General features: G+C 41.0%; 1 protein-coding gene across 1 annotated transcript in view; it reads right to left on the reverse strand.

The window, feature by feature from the left end:
• The window catches only part of enox1 (ecto-NOX disulfide-thiol exchanger 1), a 180,929-nt gene extending 165,721 nt beyond the window's left edge, over positions 1-15,208 (reverse strand). The window contains exon 1 of the mRNA XM_026145384.1: positions 14,911-15,208. The gene's annotated coding sequence lies outside the window, so the exon portion shown is untranslated. The remainder of the gene's footprint in view (positions 1-14,910) is intronic.
• Between the last annotated feature and the right edge of the window lie 327 nt (positions 15,209-15,535).

The raw sequence follows: 15,535 nt of genomic DNA on the forward strand, positions 1-15,535 counted from the left end.
CATGAGGATACGAGCGTGTCCCTTCTCTTAGCTACTCACTCAAATACATACAAATTGGGAGACTCTGCACAAGTATCCATTGGACAAACTTCAGCTCTCGATGCATTACTCGCTCTCTGAATCTCTGGTCGGCTTCTGTGTGTGTGTTAAGTTTCATCTGGCAAGGACTGGCATCCTGCCTCTACATCTCTGCATGAATGAACACAGGCTTACAGCTGCAGCCGTGCAGCAGCATTATGAGTGCACGCACACATAGAAGTAGCAATGTGTAACACACTGTGACTAAAAACCCGAAGAGAGAGCTGCTGATCACGTTGTTCGGGCTACAGCTATTTCACACAGTTTGGAAACTGGGAACAGTCCACCAGTGGTCCTCAACCACAGCACCGTAAACTTCCAACACAAATGGGATTATAAAAGGGGGGCTTGCAGTGACAGACCACAATCTAATTACTCCACGGGATCATCTTGCCTCATAACATTGAAATAAAAGTATTACCTCTCCAGACCTAACATGTGCACGCGATTTGAGTCTCGCCTGCACATTTAAAGGAAATAAGCCGAGAGAAGAGGATAGCAGATGATGTCTTTTATTTGAAACAGCACTCTCATGAAGAGAAGAGATCGGGAAAGACTAATATTCAGTTCACACTTGGCCCCTTCAGGCATCTTGGGCAGACTGAGCTTCTATCCAGTATCTAAACAGCCCAGAGTAAACGCGGCCAGGATGAATTAGGTATAGGCTGCAACCATGTCAAGCAGTAGTTTGAGCTACAATGTGGCCATAAGCAGACAAATCCCAGAGGGCTTTTCCTGCATCTGTCGCCCTGACAGAAAGTATGGGATTTGTATCAACGCCAATCTAAACTATGCCCAGTTTCCTCTACTGCAGGCATATTTGGATAGAACAACCATTAGAACTATATGAAGATCATGCAGACCAGGTAAACATTTGACAATCAAATAGACTGAAATGGCACATTAGAAACATAAAAAGAAGGTAGTGATTGTTGGTCAAAGCAGTGAGTTTGTTCCATAAGAAAATGATTCCTTTTGCCAAGAAAGTGGCGGCTCTGTGGAGATGATATTTGTCCATCTGTTTGACCATCTGTAGGATTACACAAAAAGATATCAGGCGGGGCATGTGCAAAGGAAACACCCACTGAAATATAGCAGGGATGCAAATTACTCTGAGAATTTATATGGAGAGATTTTGAAGGGGTTTTGCTGAACTGTAAATGCCCTTATAGTATTGTTTTTATGTTTATAATGTTTTTTAAGTCAAAATAAATGTAAATGAACAGAACTGTGAAGCTACACATATATTCCAGATTCTGTTGGGCAATTATTTAACCAGTGTTACTCTTTTTCTGCTGAAACAGGAGCAAGTCAATTTTTAAAAGGAGTGAACTAAATAATACAAGGATTCAAGTTAAAGGAGGCATCTTCTTATCTATAAAATATTCCATTTGTAATGAGATCAAACAGAAAAATGAAACATCTTCCAAACTGTAAATGATCAGACAGTTAATCACTTATTTCTTATTTCACCGTTTCTGTTTAAAACTGTACATACTGCACACACCATTTCTTGCGCTAGCTTCCTAAAAAAGCTGTTCTTGAATTTTTTTTTGTCTTATCTTTGTTTCTTTTGACATTTTAATAAAAATATAAATGTTGTCTTATCACATAAGACCCAAAATGTAACTTTGTTTTTCATTTGGTTTTTTTGTCGTGCAAACTGGCCTGACTAACTTTACATTTTTTATTGTTTTAAAATTTTGATTAGAAAGAAAAGGCAGGATTAATCAAAAAGAACCAATAAATCAAGTTAAAAATGGGAAATATTCCAAATAATCTCCATTTGCCACCCTTTTGTGATCTTAATGAAACTACACAATCGATTAAAGTTGCTAATAAATTCTGTTGTTTTGTTTCTGTAAGCTGCATGATGTGTTTGACTGTGTTTCTTGATAAAGGTCTCAGAACAGAGCCACATCAATTAATCAACTCAGCTGGCAATAATTTTGCAGAGACATTGCTATGAGCAGATTCATTTTACAATATGAACCAATGTGAAAAGGTTTTTTTTTTAAGTACGCAGAAAAGCTGATGAATTTCCACATGTACTTCCAGCAGTGCAGCTCCATCACTGCCATTTAAAACTGCCAATTCCCAAAAATGTAATATACTGTATATGTAAACATGCTGTATAAATGGGGAGTATTTGTCAGCAATGACATCAAAATGTTTTTGCTCCATAATCTCTCCATAAATTTTCAAAACACGGACATTGGCTTGTTTTAGGTTCTCAAATGTGATGTTGTCTTTTGTTGCATATTTGCTAGTAAAACTGGACATTCTAAATTTTTGGATCTTTAGTTTACTTTAAAATTGTAATTTATTTCTTTGTTTATTGTTTAGTTTACTGGCAAATTTTCTGAGAAACCAGGCTAGTGGTTGAGGGCGTATATGGATCTGCATTGGACTTTCCGATTAAATAAAACTTAGAATAAAGAAATGGATGAAACCAGCACAAATGAACTGACAGCTGAATCAATAATGAGAAAGTCATTAGTTGCAGGCCTGCATCGGCCGCTGCGTCTCAGACAGACAGGAAGTAAATCCTATTTCCTGCCACTCTCCTCTGCAGCTTTCAGCACAAATCAGATTTACTTGATGTGTAGCCAGAAAAAGACCACACAGCACACACACACACACACACACACACCAGCTATTGTGTGAATCAGACTGCACTTCAGTCACAGCATTTCTTCCCCTCCGGCTGCTTCCTCCATCACGCTGATGGCCGATCCTCCTTTGATGTGCTGCCGCTCTGTGATCTGCCTCTGTATGTGCTCCCATGCTTCTAACTATGTGTGTCTTAATAGCAGTGAAAAGCTCAGTGTGTTAAGGTATCAGTCGATGAACAGAAAATTTACCACAGCCCTTATGATGCTGGGCATGTTGATGCTGTGTATTTTTCTGAGTCAAACATTTGGCTGTTTAAATATTCATTCTGTTGATAAACCAATTATTGAAGCTCATACAATTAAGACACCAGAACAATTTATTAATTTTATTTTATTATTTTGCTTTTGATTGTTTAAGCTATTGATTAATGTATTCATGTTTAGCTTATTAAAACTTTAAAATGAGTAACAAAAATGTGCCAAGCTGATCAGCTAGTTGCAGCTTTTAAGGGCTGATGACACCCATCGGTTAGCAAGCTGCATCCACAAACTGGCTGTAACAGCAAAGTAGAAGCCCAGTCTTGGCTTGACTTTCACAACAATTAATATGGCAGCAATCCATATTTTTATCATAAAATTTAAAATGCTCCAAAAGGCACCAACACCACAAACCAGTTCAGTAACTTCAGTTAGTGGAGGAGAAGCAAACAGCTGCCTGTCAGTTTAACTGAGCATCGCTCTAACTTTAAGCTTTGATAAGGTTTAGAATTCACTCTTTGCTCCATGAAATGGTAAACTAATGATAGAGGTTAAAATCATTTTTGCACCACATTGTACACGTGCCCTTTTTTCTGTTATAAAGACGGGCATTTTAACATGAAAGTCTATGGGCCTTGCTCACTTTTGGAACCAGCCTCAAGTGCCCACTTGAGGAACTGCAGTTTTTCCCACTTTTGGCTTCATTAACTATTGCACTACTATAAAATACCCATCAAACCTTCCTACAGCACATTTACATGCCTCTGTGACTAAACTCCAAAATACTTTAAAGTCCTAAATATACAGTTTTTGATATAAAGCAGAGACATCCTTTTTCTTAATTCAATTAAATTGTATTTATATAGTTTCAAATCACAACAACAGTCAAACAAATTGATTAAAAAATTAAATTCTAACTAACAACTATTTATTAAATTAATAAGCTCCAGCCTGGACAGAGAAATATGAGAGGGGCTGCTGTTTGATTCTGAAAGCTACAGCAGCTTACTGGAGTGACAGTAATGACTTTGTCTCCATTAACATGAGGAGGAGGAGGAAGCAGGAAAGGGGCTCACTGAGGTTAATTCTGGTAACATGCCCTCCCTTCTTCAGTCTCAGAGTCTGAACTAGAGCTGCTTTCTACAGAAGAAACATTCTAGCTCTTATAGCGACTGTTCATTTGTTCCCTCGATCAAACCAAGAAAAAGATCACGTTTCTATGTTGAGGAGCAACACCTGCCTTGTAGAAAAATAACTTGCCATGGTTACAGCATTAACACAACTGACATCTTTTCTGATTTTACTTTGTTAAAGACTGAGATATGTGTGAAAATCACAGATCACTTAAGACTGAATTTGCTATTTCCAACCAGAGACTGCACAGTAGAGACTGACGGCTGAGCATGTGATATTGAGCTACTGCCTTCTGCCTGGCTCTAATATGAGCACACACCTCTTGGACTTGCCTCTTGATGCTTGATGCTCAGTGTAGGAAGATGAAATGTTTTCTTGGTCCCAGAGTTTTGAGTTGAGTAGCTCCATAATTCCTTTTGGTGTTGAGAATTATGTGTTTAAAGTTTTTCTTACAAAAGTTGATTGATTTTAAAATCGTATTGCTCACTTTTAAAATCATAAATAACACCACGCCCAGCTATCATAAAGATCTCCTCAGCTTTTATACCTCTAGGAGAGCGCTTAGATCAGCAGGCCAAATGCTCCTGGTGCGACCTAGATCCCGCGTTAAGACCAGAGGTGACCGTGCATTCGCCTCTGTTGCACCCTACCTCTGGAATAATCTTCCTCAAGCTATCCACGCGTCTGATTCAATTCAATCTTTTTGGGCTTCTTTGTATTATTGTGAGTGATCAGCAAAGCTGGATTATGACTTTATTTCCTGTCTCCAAGTCCTGCATTTGGATCTACAGTCTGCCTTCCACACAGCCATTACTTGGCACTGATAATTGTCTCTACAGGTTTTCTGTCTTAGGCTTGGTTGCTCTTAGCTTACTAGCTTCTCTTTCTCTGGTCACTACTATGAAAACTCTGGTTGCAAATTACATTGAAAGCATGAGAAGGCAAATTGGATTTGTCTGAACTTCTCTCCAGATGAGAGTTGAAAATGGATAGAACCATTCCAACTCCAGCTCCCCCAGAAGGGCGAAGACTTCTTCTCATCTAGATGTTCTTGACCCAGTGCCCATCCTATCTGAATAAAATGTGTTCCTTTTTAAGAATGTTTTACTCTTTTCTGTTTGTGAATATGTGTTTTTACCTAAAAGTCAAACCTAGCAGTATTTAAAGTGCTTTATGTCAGGATGTTTTCTGATTTGATAGTTATTGAGCACAGCTGTTAAAGCATCAGAATCTGGGTCTATGTTTCTGACAGCATCTAAATAGTTTGTTACAGCCTGTTTTTTGTTTTTTTTTCTAATACAGCTTTTGTCTTGCAACTTGTGCTATTTGAGTGCAATAATAAATCACTAGAGTGCCCCTTTAAGTGAACCCATTCACCCCTTCAGTCAAAGTAATTTCATTCTTGCATTTATAGTGACCCTCTGGCCTTAAAAACATTTGTCTTTCTGCATTAAAGCTGACTATTCTGCGCTGCAGCTTGAACGCATGGCACTGCGCTGTGAATTCAGGAAGCACGTGCATATGCATTTTGTTTTTTCCCCTCAGACCAGACGCTGCCCTCCTGCTCACACCGCACTGGTTGTAAATCTCAGAGTCTGATTTCTGTGACAGCGAATGAAAACCAGCTGTGAGGAGCGAGCGAACAAGCGGGAGAGAAAACTGGTCTGGAGCCAGAAGTCAGTCTGAATGCTGAGTCTTCCAATCAATACACAGCTGGCGACTCCTCTCTCACACACAAACTCAAATAGCTATCCTTTGGAGGACTCTGCCTCACTTCCATTGATTCCCCTTGTCATGACCTTAAGCATCAGGACAGCATACCAAATCTTTAAGTGATGCTTCATACAAACAATGTATTTTTTCATCCCCTTCTCAACATTCAGCTGGGTTTCAGCTGAGATCAGGTCAATTTTTTTAATGTTATTTTGATGTTCTTCTTACCTTGTCTCTTCATAAAAGATGGCCAGACCAGAAAATAGCCTTTTTCTACCAGTACCTACTCAGCTTGACTTTTTTTTTTTTTTTTTAGTTTTCCCATTAGGTGGTAGTATCTAGTACCAGGTACTTTTGTAGTATCTACTCGGGCGGGGTTCCAATCAATCTGAGTCAATCCGAAAATGTGATGTCAACAGACTGAATGCCACCGATTGGTCAGTCAGTGACGCAACTCAATGATTCATGAGTGTGACTCCTTCACAAAAATTAAATCCATCAATTTTCAGTTATGTTGTTTGTGTCGCATACAAATGACATCACATGACTTTTGGCCATGTTGCACCTGAGAGGCTTCTCATGTTGCTTTGGCCACGTAGGTACTAGCAGAAAAGAAGCAAAGGGGAAGCCAATAAGGAAGTGCCTTTTACCTGCATTCTTACTGGTCAGCAGGAGGCAAAAACAGAAGTATGATTTTATCTAACCCCATGGTAAAATAACTGTACTTTTCTCTTTATTTATGACCTCAACAAACATCTCCTTGATGAGGCTGTTGTTTTAATCGCATGTTAGTCTTCTAGTAAACAGCATGAGGCTAATTTTAGTCAATTATGTTAACCTTTACAATAAAATTAAATTTTATTTATGTAGTGCCAAATGACAACAACAGTTGCCTCAAAGCGCTTTATATTGTAAGGTCAGTGTTGGGTTACTTTTAAAATGTATTCCACTACAGATTACAGAATACATGCCCCAAAATGTATTTTTGAGAGTAACGTATTCTGAATACTTTGGATTACTTAATATATTATCATGGTTTTTACAACTACATGAATGTACTATTGCTGTGTGATTTATTACTATTACTGAAGGTCTGCGGTCTCAGGTCTCCAAACCATAGTAAAGGGACCTCTGACTAATACGTCCAGAGCTCTGGCTAATACCTCGGTTCCCTCTGGCTCATAGCCGAAAAATAGCTTTACAATAACGGAACTTGTTGTTTTTGGAGGAAAACACGAACACGGTGTACAGTCGAGTCTTAATAGCTTACTTACAACTGGGCTCATCAGGCACTCTTCTTGGCTGCAGTGGTTATTATTATATTTACATGCTTCCAGCTCCTGTTTCTGCTCGATGACAGCTCGTACTTTTCCACTCGCCTTTTTCTCCCTCCCTCGCTCACAGACACATAACGGGCATGGCAGTCCATTCTCCCTGCAGCACGGACTACACTGCCCATGAGGCTACATTCTTTAGAGCTATGCCTGTAGCATTCTGCCTATTAGCTTAGCACAACAACAAAAAGGTGCTCTCTCACCCAGGAAACACACAGTTGCAGAGAGCGTTGCCCTGTAACCATGGCAACCGTAACGCTGCAGCCTGGAACAACAGAACGTAGCTGTCAAACCAAACCCAAACAGTCCTGACCCGCAACAAAATGAAACAGGAAAGTACCGCAGTGTAATCCATTTATTTCAACAAAGTAACTGTATTCTATATACCACCTTTTTAAACGGTAACTGTAACGGAATACAGTTACTCATATTTTGTATTTTAAATACGTAATGCCGGGCTCACACTGCGTTTTTTTTCAGTCACGCGATTCAGCTCCTGCTCAAACTGTACGATTGACTCGCAGGGGTTAGAAGTTCATAGGTCACGATGCAGGGTCTCACACTATACGACCCGGTGCTCTGATGCGACCCGAGTGCTCACACTGTGCGTCCATAAAATTAAGGTTATAACAGAAATTCTGTCGCTCGCTCTCCCTTTCTGTCTTTCACTCACACAGACACGCACACCACCGCCATCAACTTTGCTAAATTGCTAATGAAAAACATTGATCAGGCATTGAGCAGCAATGTCTATCCAACTATTTTCACGGTTGTTGTGGTCGTGATAATTTTGTGAGGCCACATCGAAAAGGCTCAGATGAGCTTTCCAAAGTTCTACAAGTGCCTCCATCGCTTGTGTCCAGATCACACGCTGCACTGTCGTGCTGCGCCGTCTTTTTCGCTGACATTTGTGTTTGCGCGTGCGCAGTGTGAGAAACTGCGGTGACACTCTCATGACCAAGCGATTGATGATCGGGAGCTGGTCGTGAGGTGTTAATCGCTTCTCGTTACCCCACATATACTACACGATGCACGACGCACGATGAAGGCCAAAATCGCCAAAACGGTCGCACGACTCAAAAATCGGCTCAAAATGGGCCAGAAATCGCACAGTGTAAGCCCAGCATAACGGCGGTAAATGTATTCCGTTACTCCCCGACACTGTGTAAGGTAAACACCTTACAATAATACAGGGAAAATCAAATAATCCACTTATGGGCAAGCACTTGGTGCCAGTGGGAATGAAAAACTCCCTTTTTACAGGAAGAAACCTCCAACAAGACCAGGAGGCAGACATCTGGGGTGACCAGTTGGAAATGAGGGCAGAGAGACTGATGATAAACAAGCCAAGAGCAAACTGTGATTAATAAATTGCAACAGCACACACCAATTTCTCAGTCAGATCCAATACAAGTTCATAACATACTGTTACAGAATGTAGTATTGAATAGAGAGTGTAAAGTTTAGAATGGAATATCTAGCATTTGTTTTAGGTAAAATTAAGTTTTGTCAATCACTATTTTTCAAACGAAAAACAAAAATGTATTTTCTACAACACAAGCCTTTTATTTATTTTATGAGGGGAGGCAGATGTAGTTTGATATGTGACTGCTGGTCAGACGTTAGAGGACATGAAACAGTATATTTATACTCAAAACAAGATTCAAGTGTACATATTTAAACACCTATAAATGAGTGAGTGAGGTTTGTTTTTTTTCAATGCCCACAGTTTGATGTGTATTTCAGGTTTGCGTCCCCACAGTGAGCTGAAATCCAGGGAAACAGAGACTCTCACTCACACATAAATGCTGGTGGAAACATCTCTAGTGAATAATTCCTCCCGTGGTGGAAGAGCCTAATGCTCCCACCGTATCTCAAAATACCACCGCAATTAGCGACAGTCTTCCCCATTGAGCTCTGCAGCGTGGGGTCAATTAATGTTTGTGAGGCAAAATCTGCAAAAGACACGAGGAGGATGGATAATCGCATAACAGGCTAACAGGCTGCTTTTGCCACACGGTGTAATGAGATGCACCGAACACAATCGCGACAGGTAAGAGTGAAGAGATTTTCAGTCCAATCTGAAAAACTGAAAGAGGAGCCCGTGTCTGTGCGTTGAATGATGGAGGCCGCGTCACATTGTTTCCACTCTGTCCTGTGAGAAATCATCAGCCTCGTTCCCCCCAACGACCCGGCCACCTGGGGAAAATTTGGTGCGCAGCCGCCACCACCGCCACCATAGCTCTAATCCCTTCAGCCTCACGCGACCTCAGCAGCCGGCCACCGCTGGGCAGAGTGGTGTCAAATTCTACTGCAGTGACTCCAGAGCTGATATTCAGCAGTCACAACGTCGTGTCAGTTAATGATGTAACAGCCGGCTGTTTGCCTGCAGACAATAGAGAAGCTGTTTGTTGTTGATGATGATGAGTGGTGTCTGTGTTTCCACGGCCTCCTGGGAAACACTGTTTTAATGTCACTCATTCACAGGCATCGTGACAGGGCGATCTAGCCAACACCAAGCCTCACTCTGGATACTCACTGATTGATACATTGTAGAACTGAAGCAAGTAATCAATTAGCTGAGCTATTAATCTGAACTGATTTTAAAATAGCTGGACACTATAGCTGGATTGAACACTGTAGATTATGTAATACTAGATGTGGTCCAATATATTTCCCATCCAGTTGGACTGTCAATATTTATGTGTTTGGTGAAATTTGCAATTACCCTCGCAGTGAGAACCAGGTTCAGGATCCAGGATCCATACTCCAGGATTTTTCCATATCACTTTGTACTTACATATTTAAACCATTTATTTGCATTTTTGGGTAAATCGGCTCTGAAATGATTTCTTTGCCTCCTCAGATATGGCTCCTACTCTACCAACAACAGCACAAACTTCCTCACTAACATCCTGAAATATGTAAGAAAGTGATTGTGACACAGCTTCAACTCCTGGATCAAACCATCAAACTCTCAAAAACACAATGCTTTCGGTGTGTAGATTTTTCCGATCTGAAAAATTCATAGTTTATCATTTTTGCAATATGTAATGGCCTTAATGTCAAAAGCAGAGAGGGTGCCTGTCTCCTGAATCTAAATCCAAGCTGGCTAACAGAAGATGGGTCTGAAAACTGAGGGATGAGACTGAGTCTCCCTATCTACTTTTAAATACCCTAGGAACCAAAAGTAACCCACCAGTTCAAACCCTAAGAACAGATATCGACATATAGATAAAACAGTTCACTCTTAAAAGATTACCAGTGGATGGAATGGAAGGTCTTATATCGGATATCTGCGGACTTTAAGGAAAGCCCTGAAAATTTAGCAGTTGTCCCCAGAAGCAAATCAGCTAACTAGCTGACAGGTCTCCAGACCCGTAGGGAATTTTGACTCTTTCTGCAAAGTAACATTACTTTTGTGATTAACTCTAGTAGGGCTGCCACGATTTGTCGACTAGTCACGATTACGTCGACTATCAAAATCGTCGACGACTGATTTAATAGTCGACGTGTCGTTTGAAGCTTTGTAAGATCCCAAAAGACGCAGGAATAATAGCAGGATTTAAGAGTGTAATAACGGACTGAAACAGAAGATGGCAGCACTGCATGTACAAGGATGCCAGCTGCCGTTAAACCCCGAAGAAGAAGAAGCAGCTGTGTCCCAGAATTCATAGCGCGGCCCAGCTTAGTTTCCAACAATGGCGGCAGCTAGTTAGTTTTAATATTACTCTTATTATTCTTTCTGGGTCACAAAATAAACGTTTAACATATTTTCAGGCGAGAATGTAGCTGTGTAAACCTCAAATATCGGCTCAGTTTATCAGGACACCACATATTTTCAAAAGCGCTCCGACGTTTTCGGAGACGTCTGTTACCCACTAGCTCGATAGCTAGCCGGGGGCTAGGCTAACTAGAGCCCATGAGAACACCGGACCCCCGGCAAATTGTTTTCAAACCCACCGCCGTCTTTCGCGACTCAGGTTAAATATATATGAGTCACTTAGATAAATTAAAAATGTTGTTGTTTGGCTTTTTTTTTTTTTAGTATTTTATTTGTTCCTGAGTAAATCGGTTTGGCTGAGATTAAAGTTATAGTTTTTACACAGCTGAATAAACGTCAAGCAGACAGCTGATTATCAGAAGTGTGAGATGCTGGAGAATATACTCCGGTGTCCTGTTATATTTTAGATAGCAAGGAGTTTATTAAACTTCACCAAAACAATCTGCAAATTTCATTAAAATTGAATAAACTATCATCTTGTCTTTATTTTTAGTTAGCACCTTAAAAGCTTAAAGCTGTAAGCTAATGATAGTTATATAAGAGCAGATGCTGCTGGTGCAATAAGCTGTAGTTTTACGTCCAGTGGATGATGATCTGATTAGTCGACTAATCGCATAAATAATCGGTGACTAGTCGACTATCAAAATAATCGTTTGTGGCAGCCCTAAACTCTAGCACACACAGCAGGATTGCTTCTCGTGACTTAACTGCAGGAAACCAGAGCCCAGCGTTACAGAATTCTGTTATCTGGATTCACTTACGCTAACAGCTGCAATCAGTGTAAGCAGTCATATGAAGCTGGTTATCAGCACACTAAGGTAAACCAGGGTATCTCTGCGCATTCACATTATACGGGTGGAAGCATCTGAACAGTCCCACTTGTGTGTAAGTGTACTGGAAGCAGAACGGTTGACTTTACAAAGAAAGATTAAAAAAAAAGTATAATATTAGAAAAATCTGAAGAGGTTAAACACATAATACAGACTAAAAGCAACACAACCTCTGCAGACAAAGCAGCAGTATGAGAGGAAAACATTGTACTGAAAGCACTGAATGAACTTTGAATGGTTGAATGAATGGCAGCCTAAGGCCCTTTGGTCAATAAGACTGGACAAGAGCTACTACGTTAATAAGGTTCAGACAGGCAGGAAGGAAAGCTGTCAAAAATGCAGACTGTACATTAAGAGACACCAACATTACAGCTCTGTCATTGAGAAGCAAGAGAATCTGATCAACTATAATCAAGCATTTCATTCAATTAAAGTTTAGAAGACAGTTTGAGTTTTTACTCTTTCAGCTGCAGCCTTGGTGGTGTTTAACGGTTTGAAAGCAAGTACTGAATAAAGGCTTGGACTCTGATTTGATACAAAATCCACAAGTGTAAATAGGCCTGCAGTTTTATTTTACTACCTACCCACAGAGGTCAGAGGGATCTTTGAGCTCATTGGTCATTGGGTTGGCATGTCGTACCTGCTGATTTCAAATCTAGAACATGACCATCTCTGGAGCAGCATGAGGTACCATGGTGATATACCCTGATAAGAAGTGAACCACAGAAAACCCAGGGTTAACCCTGAAGTTACCCGGATAAGACAAAATCCTGCTCTGTAATATAGTCTTTAGGTCGAATCGTGAGCAGCAACCAATTAATTTTTAACAACACGTGTAACTGCAAAGACCAGCAGACAGAATGCAAGTATTTAACACATCCAGATGACACATTATCTCCACAATGAAGCATAAATTGGCTAAAGAGACAATCACTGGTAGAGACCAAAATCAGAACAAGAAGGGAGAAAATTCATTTATAGGACTAAAACACAAGATCCCATAAGGAATAATCAATGGGTAGCATGCTATTGATGATGTGATCAACTGATCAGACACCCAAATCATCCAATTCCCAGTGTTCTCAGCCCTGACCGGTGCCCAGCTGGTCAGCCTCATGTAAGCAGCCTCAAGAATGAGGTGATGCATTTCATGCATGCACAATACGTGCACAGTGGCACCGGCAAACAGTCACAGACACTCACAGCTACAAGCTAACATCTTGTTAGCGTGGAAGCTCCTCACTATGAGTGAAAACAAAAAATATACCAAAGTGAATCACTGGGAGACCACCACCTAAACATTCATAACAGCAAACCTTAATCAGACACTTAAAGCACCCTCACACAAGTGAACATGGACATTTTAAAGAAGCTAACAAAGGAAAAGTGGCTAGCAGCCTCGTTATAAGCAAAGGTCTTAGAGAGAAAATTAGTAAAAATCTGTAAAAATCAGAATCTGCCAATGAAACTGTAATCAGTGCAGCTAAAAAAATTACTCATAAAAAATGCATGTCAATTTTTTCTAGCAAATTTCACAGCATATCTCTGGAGACTGAGGTTTCATCATAAGACAAAACCACATCATATTGATCTAAGAGGTAAAAACTGATTAATCGAGATAATTAATAGCAGATCAATCTCTTAAAGCTGATATTCCCATCCTGCAAATTTTCACAAGTCACAGGTCACTTGCCAAAACTATACCACTTCACCATTAAGGTGGCAAGATTTAAATAAAAGAAATATTCATAACAAATAATAAATTGTGCAACAAACTGAGCTCGAACACTTGGATGATGCTCAGAGAAAATCTCTCTCGGAGGCCTGGTATTGGTTCATCCTGAGTCACCTAACCATCAGATTTAAGGAAGTGTTTGTTATTAACACTCCCTGACGCCATCTCTCCATGGTGCTGAGGACGTCACCCGGGCAATGTGTTACCAAGAACATCTTGTTTATCCTGAGCTTCTCAGCATCAGCACATGGTAAACTAAAGACTGCTTTAGTCTAGTAATTTGTTCAAATTAAACCTATTTACACTTTTTTTTACTGCATTATTATTTAATTTGACATTTAATGAGGATTTCCCTTATAGATTTTACACAAACTGGTAGAGTGAGCTATAAAGAAAATAATCTTCCTTTGTTAGCTTTCCTCAACATTTCCCCTTAATTACTCTCTTATTTCTTAAAAACTCCAATAGAGCCAGACGTAATAGCTGTGACATTCCTTTTCTCAATTTCCACTATAATTAATACCAAACGCCACTCAGTTTATTGGAAATACTCTTTTAATTTACAACTAAACATCCAGGAAATATCCAGGAAATGAGCCAGACCCATAAAACCCTCAATTTGGTAATGGCTCCATGGCTATGACAGCATGTGAAAGCAGGTGACTGGTGTGAGCATGACAATGACAAAGGCAGCCCTGTGTGTGCTGCTGAAGGGTCGTCAAGGTGACTTGATAGCAAGGGCATCCTTTCCTCCACCACAGCTGATCTCCCCTGCACACACCCCAAAACCAAAGACCAGCATCACATAAGCTCACACAGCAGCAGGGCCAGCATTTAAACGCCACCAAACACACACAGAAAAAACCCATCACACCGCCTCTCAGGTGCAAAGAGTAGAGTGAACAGATGTGCATTTGCAATTAATCTCCTTCCCCCTCCTCTGGATTTTCTAGAAGCAGAAGTGCTGAGCCTCTATTTGGTCACTTTCAGTCCTCATTTATTCGCCTTTTCATTTCTTTCTTTTTTTACTCTTAGTGACTTCTAGCCTCACTCCGGCTGGATTACACTTTTAATTGGAGAATCTGTTGAACAATAGGCGGATCCAGAGCCCCGTTGTTACAGACACCTCTGTTCTCCCCGCTGGCTGAAAAGCGCCACGGCACCGCGTTAAGTTGTCAATAGCGAGTCCCCGTTAATCAAAATGAATAAACAGTCACTAACAGAGCTTCGGTTCTGGTTTCACCCCGCTGTTTCACACTGAGCTCGGAAGGATGAAGTAACGAGAGAGAGATAGAAAGGGGGTAGAAAAGGCATCAGCGCCTTCCAGTAAACCGCTCAGCGGGCTGACAGGAGCGTGTCATCTACCGGGGAAATGAAACACACACACCGGTCTAAAACACAGCAGAGAGCGCACCTCTCCGTACCTTACCGGGTCACACAGCGGAAGATTCGATAGATGCTCCGCAAATCCGCAAATTGCGTCAGCGTAATAAATCCCGGTGTTTGTGAGTGTGTGTGTGTGGGGGGGAGAAGCTGGGAACAATCCTCCGTGTGTCTCTTCTCAGGCGCTCTCAGCCAGCAGTCACCGATACACCGCCGCCGCCGCTGCTGCTGCTGATGCCTCCGGTAGGAAGAAACCTTGGAGCGCGTCACCGACAGATAGAGAGAGGCAGAGAGGCAGAGAGAGAGAGAGAGAGACGTGCACGACGGCAGGGTCTGGTGTCTGTCAGCGGCCGGTGGAGCCTGGGACAGCAGGGGGGGATAGAAGTGAGTCGGGGGGTAGTCGTCAAACTAGGTTATGACATGAAATAATAAGAAATAAAGAAAGCGCTTATTGGTTTGATATTTCATCTTCAGCAATTAACCGGGCATTGAGGTAGAAATTTGGAGCCACATTATTGAGAACCAACTGAATTTTTGTTGGCAGCAAAGCCTGAGCTCTTTATCCCAGAGTAAAAAGACAAGCTCCCATACCTGAGTCCTCTCTACAGGTCATTGTTGTTACTTCACCAGGATCCGGAGCTCTAAAGCAGAAACAGTGAGTTTGGTTTCTA

Source organism: Astatotilapia calliptera, chromosome 16, assembly GCF_900246225.1.
Source record: "Astatotilapia calliptera chromosome 16, fAstCal1.2, whole genome shotgun sequence".
Taxonomy (NCBI): domain Eukaryota; kingdom Metazoa; phylum Chordata; class Actinopteri; order Cichliformes; family Cichlidae; genus Astatotilapia; species Astatotilapia calliptera.